General features: G+C 38.8%; 1 protein-coding gene and 1 pseudogene across 10 annotated transcripts in view; both read right to left on the bottom strand.

Moving 5' to 3' along the window:
- Positions 1-25,733, bottom strand: part of RBMS3 (RNA binding motif single stranded interacting protein 3) — a 723,832-nt gene that overhangs the window by 465,391 nt on the left and 232,708 nt on the right. The window lies entirely within an intron of this gene.
- On the bottom strand, positions 15,938-25,728 carry LOC137232186 (DNA primase large subunit pseudogene; annotated as a pseudogene).

The following is a 25,733-nucleotide window of genomic DNA, read 5'->3' as shown; positions in this document are numbered from 1 at the left end:
CACAGGGAACCATACTCAGTATTATGTAATAACTTATAAGGGAAAATAATGTGAAAAAGAATATATATATATAAAACTGAATCACTGTGCTGTACACCTGAAACTAACACAACATTGTAAATCAACTATACTTCAAGGAAAAATGCAAAAGAAAACCATATTTGACAAATTTTGGTTCAAATCAAACTAGACTGAGTAACTAGGGGTTTATAAACCCCATTTAATACTAAATGTCAGTCTACTAAAGTTCATTTTAATAATGTATCATGTATGTTAAATAAGCACTACCACTAGTCCCCAACAAATCCGAAGACTTCTTAGGAAAAGAACTACTGCAATGAGGAACAACTACCTCCGTGAAGGTCTGAGTGGCTTTAAGTTGGTATAAAATTGTCTATGCTGGCAAGGGAGTGTCTGCCATATAGCTTCCCATGGAGTAGATAAGATACAGGGAAGAACTAAGCATTTTTAGAAGAACAGAGAATTGTATCCACTGCTATTCTCTCAGCACAGTTTTTAATTCAGAGAACAGTTCCTGACTTTGTAAGTATGTCATAAATCCCTCTGTTACCTACTCTATGCATCCTGATGCCATGACACACTGCCCACTCGAACCTACTTTGTAAATATGTCTGAATGCTTAGAACATGTCAGCACTATGCTGGTCACCAGAAGTGCAAAGATGAGTCAGATCCCAGGACCGGGTAGGGAGGCTGAGGGTACAGCATATTTTATAGAGTGATGAATACCTTTCTCTTTCCCCGGGGCAGGATCATGTCAAAGGAAGTTATGGGTGTTGAATTTTGAAGCCTCATCCAGCATGGCCTTATTTTCAGATATGGAAAAGCAAAGCAAGAAGAAAAGTGTAGAATGACATCAGGGAAGGAAGAAAGCACATTTTTATAAGCTTGACTGTGGCCTGGCAATATTTTATTTCAAATGGAAGGCAAGGGAAATGAGCAAAACGTGTGGTGTCTCACAAAGAGAAATTTTACAGACACCCTGCACTCCTCTCACAAAGTCTGCTTCCTCCTCCCAAAAGAAGTGGAAAAAAAAAATGATAGAGGTTACTAAAAGAACTGCAGAAATCCTGGCAAGGTAATTAACGAATGACAGGTCAGTTACCCCTGTGAAAAAATAAAATGTGGCATGAAATCATGGCTTTGTCAAGAACTTTGAGGTTTTGTAGACTGGAAGCAATTTGTCCAAGGACTATTTTGACCATACCACTTCCTAATCTCAGTACCCATAAAGTATGGGTGGGGGCCAACTGGAAAAGTTTGTCTCAGCTGCACAGATATCGTCCACAGAGGAAATAAAAGGATTTTCAACACTGGAGTCATTTCCTTTGGTTCTCAGCTCTTTGAGAAAAAAAAAAAAAAAAAATTCCTTTTGGTTAGTGATATCTTCAGCTCAATTCCTACAGCCTGGCTTAGAAAAATAACAAAATCTGCTCCCCGAAACACTTTCCAATCAGACAAGGGACAGGTTTCAACTCAAACCATTAAGTCCAATAAAAGACCTTCCTGGTCCAGAATGTTCTAGGAAGACGCACACCTTTTTAAGGTTCAGACTGCTTCCTAACGCATTCCATAAAAATGTGCAACCAGTGTAAATGTCAGATGTGAAAGATGTGTTCAGGAGAGGGACCTGGATAATCAAATCTCGGGCCCGCTCCTTTGGAACTGCTGCTAAGGGGTCTTGTGGAAAATAATAGGGTCCATTTATGAATCACAGCACACATGGTAATGTTACCAAAAGTGGGGTCTGGCTGCTCGCCACTCTGAAGCCAATAAAGAAGCAAGGCTGGTGGAAAGGAAAATTTGCTTTATGTCAGAGGCCAGCAACTGGGGGGAGGGGGAGATGCTATGTTTTTATTTCAAAACGATGATAAGAGTTAACTTCAAGCTTTCTCCTAGAAATATTTTTCTTCTCTCAGGGTCAGAATTCTGAAAAAAGCATTTTATCAAGCTAGCTTTCTCTAACTGCATATGCAAAAAGAACCAGTTTTGGTGTTTTAAAAGAGTTTCATCTTAACCAATTTTTTCAGAGTTTGAAGAAGAATTGAACCTGAATTTCTCATTTTACAAAAGGCAACAAGAATGCCAATCACACAAATGGAATACACACTCACACACCAGAAGACAGAACTGTCACAAACCCTCTGAGAGGATGACCTATACGGAGTCCCAAACAAACACTCCCCAACACAAACGGGCCTCGATGTCATACACAGGTCAGAACCAGTTGGCAAAATGCCTAAATGACACTCAGTGTTCATAAAGGGTGCTCAACGTCAAAAACACATCAGAAACCATTGGCAAAATGCCCAAATAGGACTTTGTACTCAAAAGAGAAGTTTTCCAGGTGCACACCGGTGGACTTACTTGGTCTTGGAGCTCATCACCTCTTCCAGAGGCATCTTTCCGTTCCACCAAGGAAAAGCGTACGTTGGCAGCCAGTGCCTTGCAGGGGAGAAACAGGGAGAACCCCCGAAACAAATGTTTTGGGCATCTGTTAGGAATGTCCCCGCCAAATCCCCTCCCGGGGCCAGCGAGCCACGAGCAGCAGTCTCCTTGCAGCCATCCCAGCGTGTCATCAAGGCGGAGGCTCTGCTCCGGAAAACCCACCCCCCGGGAGACAGATATCGCGAGAGCCCAGCCTCACGTTGGGAGCCAAAATCTGTTTGCGAAAGTGGGTCCAGGTGCTCACTGCTCAAGAGGCAAGGTTGGTGGAAAGGAAAGTTTAATTTATTTTGGAGGCCAGCAGCTGGGGGCGTGGGGAGGGGCAGATTCCTGTCCAAAGGCCAACTCCCCCCAGTGACAACCAGTGGGCAAGCGCTTTTATAGGCAGAGGGAGGGAGCTACATGCAGAAACAGCACAGTCAGCTCTGACGCTCATCTTGAAATTGGTCATGTGGTGGTCTGACTAGCGTCATCTTGATTTTTATAAGTGCTGTTAATCTTCAGTTCCAGGGTCGGTTTTTTCCCATTTCATTCAGGCCAACTCTTGGAACATTGGCAGTTTACATCATGGCTACAGTCTGGTCATCGTGTAGTTAAACTTCCTCCACCTGGTGGGAGTTTTAGTCTGTATAAGACAGCTCACAGGATATGGGTCATAGTGTTATCTATAGCCCATGAAGAGGAACTAAAGGCCCTTGACTATGCTTAATGACTAAACTATTATTATTTAGTCTTGTTGAAATGTTTTCATTTGTTTCTGCATTTTTTTCCTTCTCTGATTAAACTTATTCTTTGGCTAAAGTTTTTCTACAGACAAAAGGCAGGTGGAGGACATTGTGGGGACGGACCACAGGGTCCTGCTCCGTTTCAGTCATAGCAGGTTGCCTCTGAAGTGGTACCTTGGCAGCTTTGGAATGGTTACCCGAATGTGTCGAGAGCAGAAAAGCAGCACTTTCCAAATCTATCCTCCAGCTAAGGACTTTTGGAACTGCTACAGAGATTATAAAGAAAAGATAGATTCTCAGAATACCCTTCTGTTCATATACATGCATTCTAAATGCTAAAGTTGAAAGCCCATGCATGCAGCATGGTTCACATGCCACACCATTTGAAATATTAGACAGCCTTTGTCCAAGATGGATCTGCAAGGGAGTATTACAGATCCATCTGCAAGGGAGTATTACAGCTCTCTTGTTGTTTTGTTTAGTGTGTTCCCCTGCAAGGTCCTTGGTGTTAATTCTCAAGTCTTTGGGTCAGTTTCTTGGTGAAACCATAAAGCAGTTGGATCAAATATCAAATGGAAAATGTAAAGAAATGAAATTACCTTTATATCTTGACATCAAATCTTAAAGTTTTAAGACTATTTAAGTTCCTTATTCCAGGAATTCTCATGGACAGTCTTATAAATTTTAATTATCTCCTTTAAGAAGGAATCATGCAATATTTATAGTCTCTAGATAATAATTTAATTCTAACTGTAATATCAGGTGAATCAAAATCCCCTTTTCGCACTCATCACCATGCTGCAGCTAAAGAATAAATTATTTTTCTTACTTTTTTTCAAATGCTCATATCCCAAACTTAGAAATATGTGAGGTATTTATTTACTATCCAGCATAATGTAAAGTGACAGGGCAATCCTCCACTTGCTGAAAAGTTCTAATGACTATCTCTTGAGAGATAGGGAAGGTGTAGACTTTTCCATTTTTTTCTTTCTCTTGCCTTTTATTTTTAATTATCTTAATGAATTGTTAGAAATTATAGCAAAAGGGAGGCTTTTGCTACATGTATCTAAAACAGCTAATGTTTCTGAAACCAAAAAAAGAAAAAATATTAGTACCATAAGAATTTTAATTGCAGGTAAATTTAAACCAAATGTTACTGGAAAAGCTCGCCATTTCCTTTTCAACTTCTGTTCTCCAAGGAATTCCAAACTCAGGAGGCACAGTGTCAGTGAAGTGACTGAACATGACCAGATATGAAATTTCTGTTTTCAGTTAGTCTTGTGACACATGTGTTTTCATTCTTTCCTAAGACACAGTGGGACCCCTCAACTTTTAAGTCATAATATGAAAATCCCATTTTGTTATTACTCTTATAAACAGTGAAATGATGGAGGCGTATTCCCCAAATAAAGTCAAAAGGGTGTTTATTCTTTATATATGATGGTCTTATAAGGAGGGCCCATGGTTTCTTTCATTTTTTGCCTACCCATTCAAACTTGTTTCCCAGGTTTCCCTTTATAACCAACAGTAGACATTGGCCAAATGTTGGGCTAAATATAGGGTTGAGGTCTTTTGACATGGGGAGGTCAGTAGACCAAACATAGCAACTCACAGAGGCACCAACAGCTATCAGAGGAGAGTAAAAACTGTTCTCCACGTATGTTACATACTAAATATTAAAGTCACACAAGACACCCAAGCACAAAACTAGTTTCATGGTCTCATCTGTTCACATACAACAGTGTATCATTAGAATCCCTCTCAAATCACAAATTTGAGAGTCAAACTTATTTTTAGAACCCAACTTTTGACTTTAATCAATTCTCTCTATTGAAAGACTTTCTCCTTTGTCATTAACCAAAGGGAAACTCAAATCTTTTCCTAATAAAGTGTTCATAAAGTGTGCAAAATAGATTCTAGCCCATAGTGGGAACTGAATATCTTGTAGTTTGAAACAACAGAAGAGATATGTGGTATCTGTTAATAATTTTGCTGGGACAACAATGCTGGCATAACTAAAGCATTGCTGAAAATAGTCACTGATATTATTAAGTGGTAAATTATCCGACAGAAGCAAAGAGAATTCGTAGAAAAGAGACTTTACCAAGAGCTAAAGTAGATAGGAAAGCTTCCATCTAGTAAGTAGAATTTTAATTTACCAATAATCTAAGTCTGGTTTAGAATCGAAGAAGAGTCCAGATGTACTCTGGAGACAGGGGATGAGTTGAGTAAAGACCCCAAGGTTGTACAAACATGATGTGTTGGGAGAGTAAAGTGACTGGCCTGCTTAGCCTGACAGGTATATGTTGAAACAGAATGAAAAATACTGTGAGTTGATTCATATTAGGAGGCCCTTTAAAGCCATCCTGAGGAATTCAGACTTGATAGGAAACGAAATAACAAGTCATGGACAGGTTTTAACCAGGCAAGGGGCATGATTAAAGCACTGTTTAAAGAACGCAGTGAATCTGCAAAAGTACTCTGAGTCCAAATGTTCTTAACAAGACCCTGAGCTTAGTGCAGCTGGATGATAAATGGCTACAATTTTATCCCGGTTTCTAATCACAACCAAAATCACATGCATGATGATTTCTTGGTGCAACATCCATGTATTAAGAACCTAAGATGTGGTTCAGCCATTCATTATCTTATTCTTCCAGCCATTCTTGGGATAACTACTTCATGTGTCAAGCATATGCTAAGTACAAGTGAACAAGATACAGTTATTTTTGTTTTTGTTTTTTTTCCTGAAAAAGTGTAAAATACTTGCCCATGATAAGCCCACCATGTAAGAGGTACAAAAAAAAAAAAATCACTGATTATATCCAGTTTTCTAAGTGCTGGGGAGACTTTTGGGAAAACAAAGAGCTTTATTAAGGGAGACAGAGGAAGGGTGTCTAGGTTGGCTCAGGCATGGGTGGAGGGAGAAAGAAAGCTTTGAAGACTTGGTTCTTATCAGCTGAGTCACCCAAGTCAAGGAAGAGCACAGGCAGCACAGGAGAGGGATGTGAGAGATTAAGTGGTTGGGCTTTAGAACAAAGCAGCCCTGAATTTACATCCCACATCTGCTATTTCGTGGTTGTGGAGACGTGGGCAAGTTCCTTGTCTCTCACACCTATAAGATAGAGATAATAATTATAACAATTTGAAAAACACTGCCATCATGTATATAAAGCTCTCAGTATAATTTCTGTACATAGTAAGTGCTCAATAAATACAAGACTTTATTATCAAATAAGAGGTATAATGATTGTTCCAAGCAAAGGGAATACGCACCAAAGTGCCTTTACATATGGCGTGTTAGTAGTTGGGGATGATTAGATACATGGTAAGAGATAAGAACTGACCAGGGTCATCAGTATGGCTGCCTAAGTTGCTTATTACACCAGTGGGGCTGTTCATGGGAATTACAATGTGAGTGGTCCCCAGTCCCAGAGCTTGGCAGGACTCACATTTTACAAAAAGTGCAGTAGCCCTAAGTGTTAGAGAGTACAGTCCACACCATGAAAGGCTGTGTATTCTACGATAGGTAGTTAGAAGTTTATCACTTAATGACATCTCATTCAAATGACAGATATTCAAAAATGTACACATATAACTGAATTTTAATGAAGATGCATATCTTTAAACTCTCTCTATCAAATAAATGAACGTTTTCTTCTTGTGGCATTTCAATACTGGTAAGTTATGCTGACACTAGTCGACTCTTTTTTTTCTAGATAGCACATTAAAATATATATATATATATATATATATATATACACGCATACATATAAAATGGAGATTTGAAAATCAATATATCACCATACAGAGAATCCTTGTAATCACTGCTCCGTGATATCTTCAAGTTCTTAGCCTTTTAAGTATTATTTTTACAGAATTATATTCAGATTTTAGATACAGTTTTATAATTTGCTTTTCCTGGCTATCTTTTAATGGATTAACTGAGAAATACTGATTAGCCCTTATTATATGCTAGGTCTTGGTTTTGCAGATATAGGAAAATGTGATCCCTCCCTCAAGGAATTCACAATTCAGAGAAGACAAAAATGTCAACCAATACTTACACCTACCAAGCAAAACTATCTTCAATAATCACCATGCATCATCTTTTGACCTAGTTATTAGCAGAGCATAGAGAGACTTTTCTATTTTTCTTTTTCCCATTTTACGTCATACTATAGCTAGTTTCCTATGCGGCCTCAAAGTCTTAAAAATTCTCTTTTTAAATGGTTGTAAAATACTCCATTGCTTTAACCAGAGTTTAGTCATTCTCCGTTTTTGCATATTTAGATTATTTCCAAATTTTCAGTAATACAATGCAAAGATTACATCTTTAGGAAAAAATGACAAGACAGTTTATTTTGCTGAAAGGGCTGGAAAGTTTAGTGACTCTTGAAATGTAGCCATCAAAGAATAAAACAAACAACTTTTGCTTTTAAACAAGGCTGATAAAAATGAGACATCTCTATGGCCCCTTTAAATTAATTATTTTCTTGGTTAACTTTTCACAGATAAATTATCAATAATTTCACCAATTATCAGTCATTTCCACTTTGTTTGGGTCCATTTTTTATGACTTAAAAGAATCCTACAGGTCTACGCGCTTAAAGTGAGCTACCGTCCACTGGATCAAGGACATGGTCAAGTCGTAATGACGCACGTATTACCCCGGAGGTCATTTTTTTCCCTGCTGGCTGGGACAGCTCAGATGTCTATGTGACCTGGGCAGAGCATCAGTCCCAGTTCCTGGCTAGAGAGAGGGAAGCATTTCCTCTCTAAACTTAGAGGCCACGTTTGTATTTCCGGAGTGGATCTGAAGGTCACAGCCTCTGTGTTTCCACATGTGTGCAGTTAGCTAATGAGGGCTGGGAATTCAGAACACAACCATCTATCTACAAATTGTTCAGAGAACAAAGCCTGAATAAAACCACTGGCAGCACAGAGCTTCAGGCAATGCTTTAATTCTTGAGTTAAATCCAAATGAGAAAGCTTTTCCTTTTTCTCCCATTGTCCAAAAAATTCAAGGAACTCTGGCGATGTCCAAGGTGACTGGTTATTATGGAAGAACACAGATGCCATGCCAAGGTAGGACGTTATAGTTTCCAGTGCATGAGGACTTCCTGTTTGCCTATTATAACAATCTTCAGCTTGACAAGAAACCCCACAAAACACATTCATGCCCTGCCTCAGAATGATTTAATTTTGGTTACAAATAGGAAAGGGCTACCCTTCCTGCAAAAAATCCCAGCAGCAAAAACAGACTAAGTGCAGATGATGGTGTTAGAGAAGTGGAATAATTCTCTCAACAGTTCCAGTAAGTAGGATCTAGTTATAAAGTCAGCACCTGGAAGGAGAACATCAGGCCTGAGACATGTAACCCTCAAGGACTAGACCAGAAAGAAACAGAGTTACAATCCAAACATTATAAAAATTCAGACTCAAATTTGGGCAGGGGATTCTAAAGTGAGGTTAAAAGCACATACCAGAAGAGTTGACAAAACTGGGCGATGCTCAAGACGAGGCAGCCTCTGGGTGGAGGTGGAGACTTGAAGGCAACTTAAGACAATAGGAAGCTATGCGGATGGGGGAAGAATCTTTGGAGAAAAACCAGCTTGAAAAAGGAAAGACTGACGTGAGCAGGCATTTGGGTGTTTTGCTGCAAGAGTTGGTTCATGGATAAATTCAAAATATTAATAGTCTTTTTGATTAAACTTGATCGTACCTTTAGAATCCAAATAGAAAATAGTTGTTTATCCCTGGGTTCATCCATCAAAGAGCTAATGACACCAAAACGCTCTCTACAACTAAGTGCAAGCTATTTAAAGAAAAGAAGGGAGGCTGGGTAAGTAATTGGGACGGAGTGGCCTCTTCAGAGGTCTTAACCTTATCCCCGTGAGCAAACATGGGAGGCCAGCCAAACAGAACTTAAACAAGATGAAAGAGAATGTTTGCTGTGAAACTCTACCACATGGGCCCTTTAAGGAAGCACATGCCTCATTCTGAATCCTGAGAGTAAAAGAAATTATCAACAGCACTGTGCCTGCCTACCACCATCCATAATTCTGTGATATTTCCCCACTTAAAATTGATTAAACTGCTACTCGCATTGAAGTCAACACAGATGAAAGGCTAGACGTTGGTCAATATCACTTAAGTGCAAAATTGAAGTGAACAGAAAATGGTTCCCAAAATATATTAAAAAAAAGAAAATAGCTCTAAATGAAACAAAATGATCAAAATATTTTCAAAAGGTACTATGCTTTCAAGGCACAACCTGCAGGTTCTTTTACATCTATATTAGGTGACATAACAGAGCTATAATCCCCATCAATACTGTTGTAATGGGATGCAAGGGGGTGGGTGAGAACCACGGTGTGTTTCTTTCGAACTGTTCGCCTCACGCAAACTTAAAACACTGTGCTTGCGTCTGCTTGTCATTACTACCATCCAGGATCTGTCCTCTAGTCTTACTTATAGGGATTATTTTGAGGGAGGAATTGCAAATAATGGGGAGCAAAGCTTTGACAGACTATGACCGGATGCTGGCAATAGTGGTCGACAAGTTGTCCACCATCTCCAGGTTCATTTCCTCTGCAGTAAAATGGAGATAATAATAATTCTGAGTTACTTGATATCCACTCAACAGGCTATTAAAAATTGAAGCCATGCGTGCCTTCTGGGGCCAAGCAGGTACACAAGTGAGTGAAGTGGGCTGCTTTTATGAAAACAGCAGAGTGGTTTAGGCACCACTAAAAAGTATTCACATCTAAATACTTTTAAGCAGTATTGTAGCCAAACAACAATCCTTCACTAGACAGATTTGCCCTGTTGATGACTTACAGGAATGTTCTAAGAGATTTCTAGACTCTGGGATGCTGAACAACTATTTGACCAAGGCTGAGTTGCACAGCGTATTAGTACAAATACATCTCCTGCCCCACAGCCACCGTTTACCATACTTCTGAGGATCCCACAGGGCATCATGAACTCATTCGCCAGCTCACTCTGTAAAGCAGGGTTTCCTTCCTGGACAAACAGATCAAAGACGCCATTCCTGACCCTTGTCACTGGGATTCACTTTTCACTTCCTTTTTTTTTCTGTCTTAGTCCTTTAGTCTGTTTTATTTGGTTTACTCATTGATTGGTTGGTGGGAAATAGGTTGAAGACTTTACTTCCTACCCTTAAGGGAATTCAGATGAGATACACAAGAAAAAAATATTGGTGAATGCTGATAGGTCTGATAGCCCTTGACACTACAAGAGACCATGGGTTCATAGAGAAACCATATGTCTTCCTCACCACACAGACCAACTACCCTTCAGTTTGCTATCATGGCTGATGTTTTCACCCATGCATGGACAATACGGGCTTTTGATTTTCCACAGAAGGTCACTTATAAATTGGAACTGTCTTATCTGGAAAGTTATACTTCATATAATTTAAAAAAATAATTTCCCTAACAAGAAGCAGAGCCAAAGGACTGGCTCCAGATGAGTAACTTTAAAAAGACATTGAGAGAGGAAAGATAGGCTGACTTGGACAACATAATAGGATGTGTTATTTGTATTAACAGTCCATGTTAATAGGACATAATAGGTGGAAATGCAATGATGCAAGTAGAAATGTTAAATTTTTACACAGATTTCACCCTAACCCTAACATATACACATTGTATCAATGCTTGATCAAGATTTTTGATCATTGTATAAGCAATGTTGATACCTTATAACTTGTCATATTATCTTCTCACAATAGAAGAAAATCGCAAAGCACCTGATCACTATCTAAGGCATAACAACTTCCCCTGGACTTCTTTGGTTTATGTAACACAGCAGATGCTTACTTACAAAGAATGGTGAGGATTTCGCTTCAAGCTTCTTTTAAGAAAATTATGTTCTACTAAACTACAACAAACTTTGATGTAAATCTTTGTAGAATGATTTTTAAAACTCTCTTAGGATACAAGTGTCTCATAAATATTTTTCTGTCTTACACACACGCACACACGCACACACACACACACACTCTAACATACATATATCATAATATGTATAATAAATATATAAATAAATATATTAATACATATAAAAGTTGTATGTGTACATACATATTTCACTTGGAGTTATTCTCATTTGTTTAAAACAATGGTTAAAATTGAGTAACACTGGGCTTCCCTGGTGGCGCAGTGGTTGAGAGTCCACCTGCCGATGCAGGGAACATGGGTTTGTGCCCTGGTCCGGGAAGATCCCACATGCCGCGGAGCGGCTGGGCCTGTGAGCCATGGCCGCTGAGCCTGCGCATCCGGAGCCTGTGCTCCGCAATGGGAGAGGCCCCAACAGTGAGAGGCTGCAACAGTGAGAGGCCCGCATACCGAAATAAAAAAAAAAAAAATTGAGTAACACTGAAGGAAATTCCACTTTTCATATGGGAATCTTTGGTTTGTTAAGTTTTCCTTTAGTTGGCAGAAAATATTTGCAAACCATATATCTGATAAAGTTGGTTAATATCCCAGTTATATAAGGGACTCATACAACTCAATAGCAAACCAACAAACAAAAACAACCCTATTAACAAATCGGTGAAGGACCAAAGGATATGAATAAATATTTTCCCAAAGAAGATACACAAATGGCCAAAGATAATGAAAAGATGTTCAACAACACTAATCATCAGGGAGACGCAAACCAAAACCACAATGAGGTATCACCTCACACCTGTTAAGACAACTATTATCAAAAAGATATGAAATGTTGGCAAGGATGTAGAAAAAAGGGATCCCTAGTGCACTGCTGGTGGGAATGCAAATTGGTGCAGCCACTGTGGGAAAACAGTATGAAGGTTTCTCAGAAACCTAGAAATATAACTACCATATGATATTCAGCAGTACCTCTTCTGGGTATTCATCTGAAGGGAAAGAAATCAGTACCTCAAAGAGTTACCTGCAACCCCTTTTTCACTGCAGTATTATTCACAATAGCCAAGACATGTAAACAACCTAAGTGTCTGTCAACAAATGAATAAGGAAAATGTGGTGTATATATATGTACATATATATACAATGGAATAATATTCAGCCTTAAAAAAGGAGATCCTGCCATTTGCAACAACATAGATGAATATGGAGAACATTATGCTAAATGAAATGTCAGACACAGAAAGACAAATACTGCATGATATCACTTATATGTGGAACTTAAAAAATCAAATATACAGGAGCAGAGAGTAGAAAGGTGGGGGAAATGGGGAGATGCTGGTCTAAGGTTACAAAATTGCTGCTACGTAGGTTGACCATGTCTAGAGATCTAATGGGCAGCATGGTGAGCATAGTTAATACTGCAGAACTGAATCCAGGAAATGTGCTAAGAGAGTGGATTTCAGGCACCCTCATCACACACACACACAAACACACACACACACACACACACACACACACAAATGGTAACTCTGTGAGGTAATGTTAATTAGCTTGACTACAGTAATCATTTCGCTGTGTACATGTGTATCAAATCACCATGCTGTCCACCTTAAACACATGCAATTTTTATTTAAAAAACAAAATTTTAAGTTTTCCCCTACTCAAGTTATTCTCAATTTCATCACCTGCTTCTCTATGAAAAATATAGTATTAGCCATAATTTCTTTATATTGTATATATGAAATTAGAGATTTTCTGATATTTAACCTCTTGTTACTCAAAAATATCTCATGAGAACCTTTGAGAAACTCTTTAATCACAGTTTTTAACAGTATTTTTTTAGTGAGCTTCTAAATTCTACCTCACATAATTCTCTTTTTTAAGAAAAAAATTTCTTTTCTTTCACTCTTCAATAAAAAGCTACAATTTTCACTTTAATTATCTATTATAATAAAAGTACTCCAAAGACATAAACTCCAATGCCTTGTAGTCCATGTCTCATGGGATTTTGCCACTTGGTTTCATTTAGTACAATCTCAGACATGGTTATTTTTCACATCACCTTTAAGCCCAAAGCCTAGTGTGTTTTTGAGCAGTTGCTTCCCTAAAATCTTTTGTTGCAACTCTCGCTTTTCCCAGCGTGGACAAGCCCCAAGGATGTGAAAAGTTGTTATAGCTGCAGCTTAAGCGTTTTATTATCTCTTCTTAAGAGAAACTATATCTTTAAAAGCAGCACAGAGAAGGTGTCCCAAAGATACTCCATGAATACAGGTTTCTTCCAACTCAGGGCTGACGTCAGCTTAATGACCAATAGGTCTATTCTATTCTAAAATAAACTGACCTTTTAAGAGAAGTAGTACAAATTAAATGTGAACCTTGCTATTTTCTCTTATTTCACAACACAATGGGGAAACCAAGCTGGTTTTTAAAATGATCATATGAAATACAGACCTTATATCACTAATATTTTATGGATAAAGGGACATGTGAGCCCACTTACAGCCACTTACAATTATAACAAATGATACATTCATCCTTCAAATTCAATTTTGGCTTTTATAGTTTGAGTTTTTTTTTTTTCAGTCATGTGCATGAGTTTTTCTCTTTCATATGCCAGAGTTCTCATTTCTTAACTAAAGGAAAGGAAAAATAGCTATTTTAAGAGCAGCATGAATAACCAATAAGTCAATAAGAACAAGCATCAAATCATATGACTTTTCACCAAGCCTTAGACAAAATATGCTTTTACTATGGTTTCAAAGCTAAGGAAGCAAGAATCTTTAGGCTTTTTTTCCTTTTACCTTTGAACCTGTAAAACAATGTTATGGAGTGAACATCATGACAAAGGGTGAACGAAGGGGCACTTTTTTCTTTCTTTCCGAACCTACCCAACTCAGAATGAATTCCACCACCTGCCACTGTGATGGAATGCACTTTTCTTCAAAGACATCAAGTTTATAGGCCTTGAAAAATCCTGAGGGCTATCGTATAGCCAACACAAAAACGTATGAAAAAAAGTCCTTTAAATACTTTTTGCTATTAACAAAGCCAGTCTCATGAATAAACAACAAGGTCCTACTGTATAGCATAGGAAACTAAATTCAATATCCTAGGATAAGCCATAATGGAAAAGAATATAAAAAAGAATGTATATATGTGTATAACTGAATCATTTTGCTGTACAGCAGAAATTAATACAACATTGTAAATCAACTATACTTCAATTAAATAAGTAAATAAATAAAATTAAATTAAAAAACAAAGCCAGTCTCAATAAACACATGTCAATTCATGAAATACACATTCCTTGAACACTTCAAAAGTACTCATAACTGCATTAAATTGTGTAAGATATAATGGTGCTCTAGACAAGATGGTTCCTACAAGGAGAAATCCAAGTGCAAGACCACAGAAAAATTTACCTGACAGATGTGCCAGACACATTACAAACAGGGTTCCATGTAATTTTGAAAATACTTTTTTTCATTGTAGGTATAAATAACCTCATTTGACAGTTAAGGAAACAGATGTTTAGAGACATTATGTAACTTGTCCAAGAAAACTAAGATTATTACTTAGAAATTGTCTCAGTGTAGACTTCATCTGAAAACTCCTTGAAGGACTAAGAGGGTTATTTTGGGGGAAAAAAATCTATATTTTTTTCAAGTCCTATATTTGAAAGGATATGTATTTACATGGTGTTGCAAGTTTACATGAATTTTAGTAAACTGGACACACACCAATATAATATTTATCCATTCTATGTCATTACAGTTCATATATTATTTAAAAGAAATATTACTATATTGGATTTCCCATATATTTATGAAATCATTGATGAATGAAGATAGATAACTTCAAACAAGTCAAAGGGATAATTACACACTAATAAATATTGTCAGTTATAAGTGCTTACCTTTAAAGAATAACTGGGAAATGTATGTATACTATGTCTCTGGTACCCTTGGCGGTTTTACAGGCCTTTGGAACATATACCCAGCCATGTTTGTTCTTTCTACTGATGTGACATCAAAGGCTCCCAGAGAGAAAGATAAAGCCCGTGGAATCTAAGACCCCTCTGAACCATCCTGTTTCCTCAACACTTTGACAGTAGAAAATAAGGTCCATGAGAAGCCTGAGGAGTTTATAATCTAGATGAAGACACACACTAATCACAAAAGCCCAAGAGATAAGGGGGTGTAAGATCTTTGCTCCCAGATGACGCTCAGAGGAGGTGGTGTTGTAAAATGTATAAATAGGATGAGGAGAGTCTACTCAGGACTTCTTGGGAGGGTGAATTCTGGAAGAAATCATTAACAGACTAGCGGAGTTTAGAAGAGTGAGCATTTTATATATATTTTAACAAACTCTAAACATAGGGAGTTGAAGGACAGGAGCAGGAGAACAAACAGGATATCTGGACAAAAGGATTTCTGTGAAGTTAGAAGACATGCGTTAGCAAAAGTCACATTCAGATTATGGCTGAGAGCAACATAACTCTACCATTTTATTTTTTAAATTTTATTTTATATTGAAGTATAGTTGATTAACAATGCTGTGTTAGTTTCAGGTGTACAGCAAAGTGGTTCAGTTATACATATACATGTATCTATTCTTTTTCAAATTCTTTTTCTTTAGATTTTTTGGGATGTGGACCATTTTTAAAGTCTTTATTGAATTTGTTACAACATTTCTTCTGTTCTATGTTTTGGTTTTTTTGGCCATGCGGCATGTGGGATCTTAGTTCCCTGACCAGGGATCAAACTCACACCCCCTGCATTGGAAGGCAAAGTCTTAACCACTGGACTGCCAGGGAAGTCCCCTCTTTTTCAAATTCTTTTCACATTTAGGCTACCATTTTATTTTTAAATGATTTTAAACTCCACACAAATTATTTATATTTTTTTCTAATAAAATAATCTCTTCACACACAAAAGAGCTAGGGAGATAGGTTATAGTATTAAATGATGTCAAATATACATTTATGCTTTAAAACAGCAATGTTGGGACTTCCCTGGCTGTCCAGTGGTTAAGACTTCACCTTCCAATGCAGGGGGTGCAGGTTCAATCCCTGGTTGGGGAGCTAAGAGCCCACATGCATCGCAGCCAAAAAACCAAAACATAAAGCAAAAGCAATATTGTAACAAATTCAATAAAGACTTTAAAAATGGTCCACATCAAAAAAAAAAAAAAAAAACCTTAAAAAAAAAAAGCACTGTTACCTATTAAATTTAATGTTGGTGGAGAGTTTTACTTTTGCCTAATGTGTATATTCACAGTGATTACAAGCAAATACTGAGTAAATATAGAGCTATAAGACACTCTTGAAGAAAAATGTGCAGTTGTATGACTCCCAGAACATGAGTAGATATTTTGTTTTACATTTATCTCAACGTCTTCTCAAAGTTAACTCAGCACCATTGCATCATCATCATCATCTTCATAAAAGAACCGTCTAAAATACTGAATATACTGAACTGAGAAAAACAGTTTCGAAAGGATTATCTTTGACAGGAGAAGTGTCTTTAGCTGCAGTTGTATGGCTGAGTTGGAGACAACACGTGGCGACCATTTACCTTCAAAGTCAGTGTTCTTTCCTAACTCTGGCTATAAGACTATAAACACTGGAGTTTTCTCAAAAGAGGCCCAGGATGAAAATTTCATGTAAAAGGTACCTACAGGACAATTGTGACTGAAGTTATCGAAGTTCCTACACAAACTAACTGTTTCTGAAATGAAAACAAAACTCAGTATCAATACCAAAGGAAGCAAATATATGTTTATATATTGATCACCTGTGCCTAGCTGCAAAATTAATACTGTACCAGATTAGAGAAAAATTCACAAAAGAAGTTCAGGGAAAAATCACACACTTCATACCGCAAAGGGAAATGGGAAATTTAGTTGTCTAAACAGAACTGCTTTCATCTTTTCTTTTTGGTAACCTAATTCCAGTATTTGAAAATTAAATAAATGTGTTTTTCAAGTCTCATTGCATCTTGGGCTCCTTGCACTAGAGGCTGTGAGCCCAGCTGGGGGAGGAGCCTATTCTTCTCAAAATGTAATTCCTCAGACTCATAAATTTCACAGAGTATTTATTTTAGTTTTCACTGATTTGGGGAAATAACAGGTATTGAAAAGAGGCTTTTCATGGTGTTTAGTTTCTTCCTTTACTTGCTCAGTTTCCTTGTGGACTAGGCCCGGATAGGTATGCTATTTTCTGGAAACCAAATGGTTCTACTTACACACACATTCTGCCCGGGTACATGTCAGTGTCACGTACTAGGATTGGTCTGTAGGTAGGGGCTACTGCATACCCTGCAAAGACTACAGAAAAATATGACAAACTAGAGTATCCATCCCTCCCTCCAGGTTCATGGGATTTAATACAGAAATCCACACTTTCCTCACTTGCTATTTAAATGCTCCCGGTTAGTGACTAAAGGAGAAAATTAAATAATAAATAAAATGGATTAATTCCAAGTTTGTCTAAGTGTACCACCTCCTACTTAGTTACCCAGAAATACTTTAAAAAAGCATATAACAGGGCCATGAATCTAGAACTGCTAAATGGATTCATTCACACCCCTCCATGAAGCAATCTAGGTGGGTTCTATCCCTCTCTATAAAAATGAATCTAGTATGCAGAATTATTTCTCTTAGAGAAGAATAACAATTTATGGTTTCATTTAATAAAGAATTAATGATACCCTTCATGGATGATCTCAGAACTTTTGGATCCTTGTCTTCAACTTTGATTTTAGGGGTCCAATGAAATGGTAAGGGCAACATAATCTTCCATAAATATAATTCAAGCAGCCTGTGACAACAAAGGCAAGAAGGGAGTATTTCAAGATCTTAGAAGTCGGTATGCTTGGCACACTCTAATGGCTCTTATATCCTTTGGCTGTTAAGCATGGAAACTTTCTATGGAATATCCATTACTCATTCCCTCTGCTCTAAACTCATAGCCTGTCAGAAAAAAATGGCTGGCGGGGGTGGGAGGTGGTACAGAGGAAGCCAAACTTAAAAAGCAGGAAAAGGCAGAGACAAGTCAATTCATCGAAGATTTACACCTTGTTTTCAATGGCTTCTTTCATTTCATTTCCCCTGACTTTTTAAAATTAGCAAATACACTGGACCCAGGAGGAAAACACATGGGGAAAAACAAAACAACAAAAACAAAGCAGTGCAAATCTCTGTGACTTGTACAATAGCTCTTACTGGGTCCTGGTGTTTGAGTGGCTGAATGAACTGCGGTCTGTTTTTCATTACTCTCCATCTGGAGCTGCGGCCTGCTTTGTTCAGCAATTTCTGGTCATTTGGGCCTGCTGGTGACTGTTTTGTTTTATGTTGCCATATTATACAGAATGAAAGCTGCCGCAGCCACCACCCAAGAAAGAACAATCCTGAAAACGAGAGGTTATGTTGAAAGAGCTCCCCACGACCCCTTCCGGAATAGAGAGTGAGTGTGTTTATCCGGGCCTGCCTACCATACAGACTTAGAGGCCTGGGGGTGGGGTGGGGTGCAGGAGGGAACAAAAGCCCTTCCTTCAGATGCTAAGACCCAGGAAGTGTCCAGAGTTGGGTTAATTCTGACGCCTTTTCACCTCTAAGGAGACTAGCGCATGTACTTTCTCATACCTCACTTGCAACAGCTCCTGAAAAATTGAACTCATATCATGTCTCTAAAAACAAAATCAATAAATCCTGTCTTCATAATATTTGGTTTCAATTGCATAGCCTTAGTCCAGAGGCCACATTGCAAATGATTCAAAAGCAAGTGTCTCCAAGAAGACCGAATCCAATTTTCATTCTTTAATGACAGGCTCAATGCCCTTAGTGATTTTGTTTAAAAAAGCCACCTCAGACACCATTTCCATTTCCCTCCTTAAGAAAGCAATGGTCAAGAAGAACTCTCTTCTACCTTTTCGTTAAAGAAGCAAAGGGTAATATTCTCTCTTAATTCATTGCTATTTTCAGCTAACTTTAATTTACAAAAACAGAGAAACATAGGCAGGTGCTACTAAGGTTTAACAGAAAGAACAGCCAAAATATAAATATAGTTGAAACCACTTTAGTTTTTCCAAGAGCTGTTTTGCCTTTTTTTTTTTTTTTTTTTCCTAGAAAAGACAATATAACAAGTTGGGAGAAATGTAAAGTTAATAATAATCTATCACCTTAACACAAAGATTTTCCCTGCTTAATATTGCCATTTTATACAGTCAGCATGAGGTATTGTTGAGCATTACCTATGTATTAACTCATTTAATTATCAAGTCAAGCCCTATTATTATCATTTTATAGATGGGGAAACTGAGGCACCCAGCAAAGTTAAGGGATTGACCACAGGTCACACATCTATGAAGTGGAAAGGCAGTGTTTGCACCAAGCATCCTGGCCACCCACAGACATAACGATGAGCACTCCTGACTGTCAAATATTTCCATAGCTCCATGTTTATGGTACACATGATTTTATATTCTTCCATACTCACTGAACTTCCTCTAATAAACAATCCCATGGTTTGTCGTAGTTTAGTCCTCTCGACTATCATGGTAATGGCTGTATAACAGTGCTACCCATATAGAGAATAAAGTGGTGCTAAGCGTGAGCATATAAAACACTTTAAAAATATGTCTGAATAAAATCTCTCAGTAGAATTAGTAGCATCATAGTACATTCCCAATTGCTCTTTTCATAATGACTTTTTTTTTCTTTTACATTTTGATATTTATTAACAAAAATGGTCCAGAAAAGTCCTGGGTCAACATTACAGTGATAAGCATTAAAATAAAAATTCTTAGTTGTACTGTTTCTAGGGGACAGTAACCAATCCAGAAAGCTGTTTTATCTCCTAAAACGGAACTTAAATCACACTATTCAAGCGTTAGATTTCAAAAGAAATTCTTCCTCTTCTCTTTTGTCAAAGCAAAATATACCGGAGGTCTTTGTTTTTACCTGCAAGGCTGCCTTCCCGAGAAGCTCATGCATATGTGGATGGATGAAGGGGGGTCGGGTGGAGGGAGAAGGCAGACAAAAAAGAAAAAGATAAAATCATAAAGTAGGAAATAAAAGCTAGTGAGGAAGACAGGCTACCAACTGCCCAGGGATTGTTCACTGAAGTAAATCCTCTAGTCCCTCCAGATCCATTTCCAGAGAGGAGTTGAGTGAGGCCAGAGCAGATGACGCATCCTTGCTTCTCTGGACACTTGGTTTGGGTTGGGGCGTTTCTGGTTGGACAGATTCCTTCTTGATGTCTTTACCTCCACTGAGGACCCACTGGCTCTCAAAAAAGAACTGGTTTGGATGACTCAAAGAAAAGCCACAATCATCTACATTATGTGTCATCTTGAAGAACTTCTGACAGGCTACCTGGTAATGTGTCCCTTTTACTAAATCCAAAATCTGGTTGATCCCTGAGGGAGGGATCTTGTACACTTGCATCTTCTGCCTCAGCAGTTGAGGATCACTGTGCCAGAATGGGCACCCCTGATAATCCCCGTGGCTTGGTGGATTGGTCAGGATAATCTTCAGGCAACTGTAAAGTGTGTAGTCTGTCCTCTTGCCTTCCTTTCCAAAGCTATGACGGATATTGTAAGAGTAGCCTTTATCAGATTTATCTGGATCCATCTTTCCTCTGATAAATGTCTGCTTCCAGAACTGCCACGCCTGTTCCAAGGTTAGGCCAATGTCCTTCAGGAAGAGGCCGTACTGCGTGAGGCCCCCATGACGAAGATGGTGGGGCTTTATGTAGCTGATCTATGCAAGGTGGGAAGGATTTGGTAGAAAGCGAATCGATCTGATCTAAAGAAACCTTCCCAACATTTGCCTGTGTACTGTAGTCTTGACCAGTGTACGAATGACTGAGGTGGCTGAGCAGTGGCTGGAGTCTCTCACCTGACTGCACAGCAGGCAAGGACCTGGCTGTTAAAGCCAAAACCTTGGACAGTTTGGTTTTAAATTCATTCAGGATGATCGCCGCAATGTCCTTGAGTTGTACATAAGCAAAGCCATTTTCCAAATAGACTTTCCTTCCTCGGAACAAATCCAGAGCATCAGCAAAAGGGCCCTCATAAACTGACTCCAACTGAACCCCACCTATTGTGTGATGAAGCCACAATATCCTGTTCTCGCAGAGTCTTCTCTTCATCACTTATAGCCTCAAACTGCAAATGGCTATCCTTTAAGAAACTCTGAATTTTGTCCTTGGGTAATATACTGAATTGAAATAGAAGGAGATTCATTTCTTGTTGAATGAACCAGCGCCTAAGCTCTTCAGACTGGCAGTAAGCAAGGTGTAAAATAAAGTGAGAAACGTGATCTCTTCTTCGGGGTTCATATTCATCTTCCAAGTTTTCTCTGTAGGAAAACTTAAGCTTCCGAAGCTCAGCCTCCAGCTTTCTCTGGTACTGCTCGGTTCCTTTCACATAGCTCACACCAAGACTCTTAACTGCTTTCAGCAATTTAACTCTATCGTAGCCAAGTTTTCAAATTCTATCAAAGATATGTTTCCAGAAGGCGGCTGCAAGTAAAACAGAAGGCTATGTGGGTAGCAAGCATTCCTCTGGTCATCTGCCAACCTCAGTTTCCTCCGATTTCCTCCAAGAAACTGCATCTTGTTACGTCCAGCCACACCAGACGTGAAAACAGACAAACCCCAGCAAGCATTTTCCCCGGGGAGTGGGGGGGGGGGGCGGCGGGAGAGTTCGTACAGGACCCCATATTGACTTTTAAAAGGCTCTACCAAATTAGCATGGTCCTAATGAAGAAGGGGTGAATTAGTTTCACAGTAACCAGCCTTGGAAGGCCCACATGTTACGTCTGCATCCTGAGTGGATATAAACTATCACTGCAAGTTGCTTCCCTTTGCATGTTTCCAATCATTAACTGATTTATTCTGGGGACACTGGGCTTTTGTAGCCCTCCCAAGTGTGTTTTTCCCCCTACCATCCCTTCTCCCACTGGACGTGTAAGTGGGGAGTCCTCCTTGCTCCTAACTCCATATGGCTTCCCTCCTACCTAAAATCTCCAATGTAAATCTCACCTCACAACATTTTATAACCAATGCACCTTCATTTTCACCATGGTCTACAGATTCCTGGTATCATTCTTCCTATTTCCCCACAAATACCTTCTGCATCAGTCCATTTTTCCAGTACTACCCCTGCTCCAATTCTTGGCTATTTAAAACAATACTTCAATGCTGCTCTGGTGCCTGGTCCCATCAGCTCCTTGAATTCACAGTGACCTTCTTTCCAACTTCGGCAACTTGCTCACACACTCATCAATGACTATAAACAACTTTCCATAAATGGAATTGCTCTCTCTTCCCAACTGTATGAAGTTTCTACCTATAACTACTTCAGGGGCCGTTTTTCTGAAGAAGATAATAATACTCTAAATAGGACTTAAAGTATCATTAAAGTAGTATTTTTCCCCAGACATGGAAGTGGCAGTAGTATCTCTCTGACGACGAGGGCTTACTTTTAGGGTACCCGCTCCATATGCTTGGTGAAAGATGTGATTCAGTCACTACTGCCATCCACAGGCTCCAAACGCTGAGGCCAGAAAATGCCATTGGAGGCTTTTATTAGTGTGAAATGACCGTGTGATCACCTGCCTCTTTGACATGAGCCTCAAGGCAAAAAGTCTGCCCTCCCAAAAGATCATCCTTAACTGCCTTTCCTTCAATGATGTCCCGAGGGGGTTCTGTGGTCCCTCCCTCCCTTTATTTCTCCTTATCTTTCTTCCCTCCTTCCCTCCCTCCACTTTCTCCTTCCAAATTTATCAGTGCTTATTACGTTTGAGACCAGTAGTCTCCAAACTACTTTTTATATCCATATTATTATGAATAAAAATATCTTAGAGCAGCAAACTCAATATTTATACATTTATGTGTTTAAAACATGAGCATTTATAAAACTATACCAACAGGTACATTATAAAACACACATATAAAACACACAGAAACTTGACATCAAAACAGAGATATGTTCTAATATTTTCTTCGAGTATTTCCAATAGACAGTCAAGCATTCCCCTGCAACTCCCTTCTCTGAAGATACATTTTCTAGATTACACAGGTCCTGTCTTCACTGAGTCTAAAGGTTTCTTTGGAGAGAGAGAGGAAATTAAATAAGCAGTTACAAGAAGATGTGGACAGGAGTGTTAGGGGTTGAGGTAAGTATACCCACCACATCTGTCCAGATCAGCACCCCACCGTTAAGAGATAATTGCTTATGGAAACTCTCACAAGCCGTTTCAGCTACATCCCCTTCCTCTTCAAGCCTTATGATTATAGTCTAAGATACAGCTTTTCCAGGTTAGCAATGGACCCTTTTGGTTTCACCAGTGTTGTACAGTGACAAGAGATACTTGCATTCCCGAGCAAACCTTTGCCTAGTGGAGGGTCCCTCCATATGGACCACTCCAAGGATCAGGCAGGTCATGGGACCCACTGAGGTTCACAGGGCTTGCTTGTCTGTGAAGCATCTGCCTTTGTGACTGGGGCTCAACCAATATTACTGACTGCCTGAGTTGGGTGCCTCAATTGTCTCTGGTTGCTCCTGTAGATATTTTTACCCCAAACTTTGGGAATCGGTCAGGCATGTCTGGAAGTGACAGAATTAATAGTCTAAAGCTTCTCACACACCACATGCTTCCCACGGGCTGAGAGTGAAGAATATCTCACAGTCATGGCCCAATGTTTTTCGTATATGTCCTCCAAGGTTCAGTTTTCAGCTGCCTACCCTAATGGACCCTACTCCACCAGCTCCCCTACAAGTTATCCTTAATGTTATTATCTGCTCCCTTGGTTATGGCCATCATCGTAGCTCTGAGCTTTCTTGTAGCTCCACTTTGACCTTGCCCAAAGGGATGCTACACCAGGGTCTCTAGCTCAGGATGTCAGATACATAACTCACCACCTCTCCCCAAAACCCACCACTACTACTTCTGGACTTCCTACTTCAGTCAATGACACAGCCCTCTTCCCCAACAATGACAGCTCAACATGTGGGTTTCATTGCCCGCGTCCTTTCACCTTTATAGAAAATACCTAATTCTACCTTTGAAAACTCACGTGACCCCCTTTCCATTTTTCTAACAGTGCCTGAGGGATTTTCCTCATTTTCCTTGTGATCTATGGATTTCAAATGTGCATTGCTTTTTTTTCTGCCTCTAGTTTCTTCCCCCCTGTAACTCAGTTTCACCCACTTTGGCAAAATAACTTTTCTAAAACACAGGTAGAATCATATCATTTCTGCTCAACAAAACATATAAGGGCTGTGTACAGAATTAAGTTCAAAATATCCAGGATAACTTTATAAATGCCTCCAAAATCTTGGCCCCTTCCTTCTTTCTACCGATATCCTTACCTGGGCATTTTTTCTATTCTAGTTATATGGGTCTGCTCAATTACCTTCTGAAATTCTTTCTCCTGAACACCAACCTTTCCCAAGGCCATCCATTCTGCCTGGCCTTTACAAACTTCATTCCCCAAAAGGGAATCTCCATATTCTCCTCCCATAGTATTTTGTGGATCCCCGTATTATAGACACCACTGTTACACTCTCACATATATTAGGCTGATATAATGATCCTAACACATATATTAAGATTAGTTTCTTGGTTTTCTTGGTGGTTTCCTTTTAAACTAGAAATTGAACTATTAGATGACAGAAATGATGTCTTATTAATGTTTGTCTTGTAGTAGCTAAATACCTGGGGGAATTGTGAGTTTACAGGACACAGGGAATGTTGTTTTTTCCCTTAATTGCTGAATTGAATCTGACCATTACCCAATTAAGCCAGGATATATTCTCAGTGTCTAAGTGTTCCGAAAACATGCACGCATTATATTTGTACATGAAATAGGGGCAGTGTTTAGAATGATCTTGGCTCTACCATATTTCTTGATGTTGGTATTATAAAAACGACTGGATTAGAGAAACAACAAATAACACATGTTACAAAAAGGATTTCAATTTTCCAGTATGAACTCAGTCATGCAAGAGAGCCCATATAGATTTCACAAATAAATGAATGCAGCCCTTAAAAGAGTACTGGATTCCCAGACATGAAAAAAACATGAGCCACAGATACAGCCAAATAACTTCAGAAATATTTCCAGGAAAAAAAAGGAAGCCTCGATAAGATACAAATTCTGAGATCCTGTGAGATGCTTACAGCTGAAACTGAGACACAATGGGCCCATCAGTAAATTCATTCCTAGTCAACCAATGTAGCTAAAGCTTTAAACAACAGATAAATGAGAACGTGTTTTGCATGGGAAAGTTCTCCCCAGAGTTCCTCATTTTTATGTAGGAAATCAATTTGCATCACTGATGATATCATTCAAATCAGACAACCCAAAGTTGTTAGGAGGTAATTTAGTTTTATGCTGAAGCAATTTGATACTTGTTCTGATTTGTGATTTTCATTTTGTTTGTTAATGAAAAAAAATTAATGAGCAATGTTACTAGAAATACAACTCATCAAAGCCTCGGCGTGCTTAAAAAGGTTGCCGTATACTGTACATTGGGATCGCTGTGCAGCTGGTGCCTGGGCCTCGCCTAGGAGGAGCCATCAGTGGAACACACAGGCGCAAGCTCAGGTATCAA

The sequence above is a fragment of the Pseudorca crassidens genome, chromosome 10 (assembly GCF_039906515.1).
Source record: "Pseudorca crassidens isolate mPseCra1 chromosome 10, mPseCra1.hap1, whole genome shotgun sequence".
Taxonomy (NCBI): Eukaryota; Metazoa; Chordata; class Mammalia; order Artiodactyla; family Delphinidae; genus Pseudorca; species Pseudorca crassidens.
The sequence above is the reverse complement of the archived record's forward strand: the minus strand, read 5'-3'. Positions and strand labels throughout refer to the sequence as shown.